Source organism: Electrophorus electricus, chromosome 11, assembly GCF_041902795.1.
Source record: "Electrophorus electricus isolate QZ-2024a chromosome 11, ASM4190279v1, whole genome shotgun sequence".
NCBI lineage: Eukaryota > Metazoa > Chordata > Actinopteri > Gymnotiformes > Gymnotidae > Electrophorus > Electrophorus electricus.
Window position 1 is genome coordinate 26,105,001 of NC_137507.1, and position 5,433 is coordinate 26,110,433.

General features: G+C 45.0%; 1 protein-coding gene across 18 annotated transcripts in view; it reads left to right on the top strand.

The window, feature by feature from the left end:
- The window catches only part of epb41l3b (erythrocyte membrane protein band 4.1-like 3b), a 39,715-nt gene extending 39,143 nt beyond the window's left edge, over nt 1-572 (top strand). For all 18 annotated transcript variants that reach the window (XM_081723780.1, XM_081723777.1, XM_081723786.1 and 15 more), the window contains one exon: nt 1-572. This exon is cut by the window's left edge and continues 665 nt beyond it. The gene's annotated coding sequence lies outside the window, so the exon portion shown is untranslated.
- Nucleotides 573-5,433: the final 4,861 nt, after the last annotated feature.

Consider the following 5,433-nt stretch of genomic DNA (forward strand, 5'->3'; position numbering starts at 1 on the left):
AGACTGAAGGTATTATGGGTTTTTTTGCTCCAGGACATCACTTAGCATACTTGTTAGCTTGTTAGCTAAACGTGACACTTTTCTGCAATGTTTGTACTCAGATCATAATAGTGATTGTTATTTCCTAACTACCAAAATATTACTACAAACGGAAAACACTCCTGCAATATCTGAAGGGCTGCTTTTGGTTTCCTTGGTAACCCGCGAAGCCCAAGGTGGACCTTCCTCCTCTTCCTCCTCTTCCTGGGCTGAAGATGCAGGAAAGAGCAGAACTGCACGTGTGGCGTGTGCTGTAGGAGGTTTAGAGGGGTTGGGAGTCGGCAGACCCTTGAGGCTTTTCATGCTTTTTCTGTCTTCCTTCTTTTTTTTTTTGGTAACCTTGATATCACCAGTCAAAGGTCATAGTTGAAAGTGCCTCAAGCGGTTCGTCTTCCTCCCGAGACCTAGTATTGTGAATCCAGTAGGCATTCTCCTGCTTCACAGTCAGCCTCAAGTACACATACAACTACCGCAGAAATGAATTTGTGTGATTTATTTTGGTTTTATTTTTGAATAAACTACTTTTAAATCAAGTAAGGCTGGAATTTTGTGCTTGTCTACACACACACACACACACACACACACACACACACACACACACACACACACACACGCGCACATTCATTCAAAGGATATCTTTTCACCCTTGTTTGGTGATGGCACTTTTGACAAGTAGCCTCCTGCTGTTTTGATTACTGGACACTAGGTGGCGTCTTGCTTCTTGACCCTAGTTCTCTCTTTACACTACCGACACATGGAATGCGTTTGACCTCATGCTAGTGTGAGATCCCACATGTATGTTAGGATCCTAACTGTCACCCAGTCTTTACAAACTCACAGACCAACAGCCTAGTCCTCAGGACTGTGTTCGGTTGTCGGTGCGGTGCCCTACACCGGAAGGCTGATCTATTTGCAACTGTTGTTTGTGTCCAATTCCAGGAGGGTCTGCTGGGCTCTGATTGGTCAGTAATATGTGTGTGAAATATCCTGAGTGGAAAACCGATGACAGGAATATTGAGGGTTATGGTATGAAGCCTGGGGATGGTGCGTCCTATTGCAGATCTGGTTTCACACACACACACACACACACACACGAAGGTGTAGTGTATATTACACACACACACACACACCGGTGTAGTGCATTACAGTGCACCGCAAGTCTGCTTTCTGCATTTCTGTGCTCTCTGATCTAATTGCTCCGATGTTTGCAGTAATGAGTGACAGTCTGGGTTTTTAGCTGATGTGTGTGTGCCGCCCTCTTTGGCTCAGACTCAGTAATAAGCCCACATGCTTCATACCTGTATGTATGTACTGCACCCGTATAAAATGATGTACTGTGTTAATAGAAGTGGGTACTCCTACTTACTAGGCACTGTCCAAGGGTGTCTGTGTGTGTGTCCGCGATCCCAGCCGGTTTCCATTAGCAGGAGGTGTTTCCCACTGTACCAGACCACAAGGCCCTCTCCTCCTCTCCTCCCCTCCTCCTCTTCTCCTCTCCTCTTCTCATCTCCTCCACCCCATTACGTTTTACTGTACAGCACTGCAGTCCACTGTATGCTACTACTACGCTGTACCGACACGCACAGCTAGACCCTCCATTAACACTCCAGAAGAGCTACACTGTACTACCGCGCAAGCGTTACGCTCCACTGTGTCGCTATACTGCACTGCCGCGCAAGCGTTACGCTCCACTGTGTCGCTATACTGCACTGCCGCGCAAGCGTTACGCTCCACTGTGTCGCTATACTGCACTGCCGCGCAAGCGTTACGCTCCACTGTGTCGCTATACTGCACTGCCGCGCAAGCGTTACGCTCCACTGTGTCACTACACTGCACTGCCTCACAAGCAGGACCCTCTGTATATTACACCATCCTCTCTGTTACTACATTTCTCTATAGTGCATTATACCAAGCAGTAACACCAGTAACAGTTAGTATTTATGCGGTCCTCAACGTGTGTGAGCATCTTGGGGGTTGTTTCTGAAGCGATCTGGTCAGCGGTAGAGGTTCCTCCCCGCTCTGCTGTGTGCAGCCCCTTTGCTCAGCCATGACCTAGCGATGTCACTGCCGTTCTCTCTCTGCGGCATGTCCTGCGCTGCTTTCCGTACATGTTCAGCAGGCTGGTTTAAAGGGTCTCGTTGCTCTTTGGTGAGATCCATAACTGCAGCCCTGAAGCTCCTGTTCTGAACCTCCATTAAAATAACTTAATCACGGCAGCTTTCGCTCGTTGGCTCTCCACTATTGTCACCTACCAGTCCATCCCTGACGGAGAGCTTTGTTCTGAGATGTGTCCGAGCTTTGCCTGCACCTATTTGATGTGCTTTTTCTTTAGCGTTGTTGTTTAAAATAGGCTATTTGCACTGATAATGTCTTACATTAAAAATGTAATCACAATTTCTTTTAACACAATGTACTTTTGTTGTGTCTGCATGTGTTAAACACAAGTCGGATACACACAACAGCAACCAGTTATGACAATGTTATCAGTTCAGCACTTCTTACCCCTGAGGGAACAATTACTGAGCGTCATAGAACTGTCTGTCTGTCTCTCTCTCTTTCTCTCTGTCTCTCCCACTCCCTGTCTGTCTGTCTCTCTCTCTGTCTCTCCCTCTCACCCGTTTTCCATTTCTCTCCCCCTCTCGCTCTAGCGCTCCCTCTCTCCCTCTTTCCATTCCCCCCTTCCTTTCTCTCTCTCTCTCTTTCTCCCTCTCTACTTAACACCAGATGTTCCATCTCACTGATATCCATCTCTTCCTTTACTTCTAAACCAAAGCCCAGAGCTTAATTCTGCTTTAACAAACTGCAGGAGCAGCGATCCGGGCCCGGGCCCCCGGACCCCTGGCCCCTGAGCCTGCGCTGGAGCCCTCGGTGTCTGTGTGTGACAGTGGAAATACCCCCCCACCCACCCTTCTCATCGTGAACAGAAGTGGCTCCCGTGGAAGGAGAGGCATCAGGATTCTGAAACCGAGCTGTTTTTTTTGTGTAGTATTTTCTGTGGCGTTCTTCGATTTTTGAAAAACAAAACCAAGATATATTATCACTGACCATTCACAGAACTCCTGGAATTCACTGGAAAATGTTTTGCAGTGGTTATGAATGAATGAATAAATAGCACAGATGGAACAAAGGCACCGAATGATCTGAGAGGACTCAAAGAGAACACGCTGTGTGTGTGTGTGTGTGTGTGTGTGTGTGTGTGTGTGTGTGTGTGTGTGTGTGTGTGTGTGTGATCTGTGGTGCATAACTGTTTAATTAAATTCCTTGGCTTCTTATTCCCTATCCTCTAAATCACTCAGCAAAGTTGGCCTATGGTTTGTATCTGTGTGTGTGCGTGTGCATGTGTTCATCTGTTGTGTGTGTGTGTGTGTGGCTGTTTGTGAGCCATTTGAATGACAATGTGAGATTTACTGAGTCAGTATCTTCACTGTGGCTTGGTCAATACCACGTATTCCAAATTACTGCAATGACCTTGAATTAATTCAAAGGTTAATTTCCTCACCAGCATCTGCTGCGTTTCCGTGTCGCTTCTTGGTGTGGGTTTGAGGACTTAAACACCCTCTAAGGACAAACTTGATTTAACGCTCTTGAACTTGCTAAATGCCTCTAATGTCATTAAAGGCAGTTGTGGGAAGAGGTTTTTTTTGTTGTTCATCTCATTTCCAAACCTCATCTTGCAATAATAAGCTCCAGATATGACCCAGAAGCCCCACACGGTGCATGCTCCGAGCATACATCTGTCCCAGTTCTCTCCGTTGTCCTCCCATCTCGTTTCCGGTTTTCCTCCTTATCTTTTCCGGTTTCCCACATGGAATAGGCTGCTAAAACCCGTCATGTAGACGAATCATATTGAGGGTTAAGGAAAGCGCCATGGTTGTACAATCAACCGCTGAGCGCAACTCAAGGACAACATAAAGAGTCTCGACAAACACCTAACAAATACAGCATTATTGGTGATTAAATGGCGGTTTAAACGTTGTAAATTATATGGGTTCCCGTAAGGATCCTTCCCTCACTGTAATTAAACGTCGTCGAATTCTTCTGATAGGCTCTTCCCATCAAAAGCCAACGGGTAGCGCGAAAATGTCAACTGACGTATGTATTCCTTTATTCAGAGGCCGTGAGTTGGCTATTAGGCATTTTTCCTCTTTGGTTAATGTGAACCATTCTCTAGATCTCCCCCACCGAGGGCAAATAAATGATAAAGGGTATCTTCTGTCTCTTCACCCGCGCTCCTGCTGTTTCCGCGCGCTCTACCTCCACTTCCGGTTTTCCATCCTGTCGGAGTGGGACTTTGAAGAGTTCGTGACGGTTTACTGAACGCATGACCTTGACTTGCATGAAATTATGGCTTCCACTTCGCTATTTGGCTCTTATTCCTAAACCATCTGTATCAACATAGATAGTTTTGGGAAATCCTAGAGGCTTAGCCATGCATAAAACAAGGACTGCAATTATTCTTGTAACCTGTTGATTCATAAACTATCCTTAGATGCTCAGCGCCAGTCGCATTGCAAAAAAAAACAAAAAACAATCGTAGAAAATCCCATCAAATTATAAACGCATTCATTTCATTTTCCATTTCAGTATCACCCAGTACGTCTGTACGAGCTGCGTCCGCCCGATTCTTTACAACTCGTTGTGTTTTCAGTTAACAAAGGTATATCAGAGCCGTCGTTTCGTTCGCTCATGATTAAATAAACAACGTTTTCTAATTCGTTAGCAATAATAAAAGAACCTACTGTGATTAATCGAGAGCGCAAACTTTATTTGAATTCGGCTGTAACAAACAGGGATATAATTAAGAAAGTAAGCTTATATTGCACATATTTCACTTCGGTAACTGATCATTTTAAACCCCAAAACCTTATCGTAATGAGAGAGCAGAGACATATCTACAGCAATCCACTGTCCTTAAATACAACAAAAGCCTGCTCTGTTTCTTTTTTTCTTTGTTTTATGTTAAACCCAAGAGCAAGAAGATTTGAAAAGTTATTTGCTGTTACGCTGTGTGACTGTGGCAACTTTTGTCCTGCATAACTGAACGGGTACATCCAACTAACGTCAGAAAGTATACACCATAAACTAGCGTGTAATCCTTATACACCATAAACTAGCGTGTAATCCTTATACACCATAAACTAGCATGTAATCCACAGTTATTATTCCTAAGAAGGTGTTAGGAATGTGTGTGTGTGTGTGTGTGTGTGTGTGTGTGTGTGTGTGTGTGTGTGTGTGTGTGTGTGTGTGTAACTGCATTTACGAGAAGGGAATATATGTGTCAGGACATGTAATAGCTGAAGAGTGCATCAGTGTGTGTGTGTGTGTGTGTGCGTGTTAAAGACAGAAAGCAGGACAGAGAAGTGCAGAATGCAGTGTGGGTCACCGATAAATCAG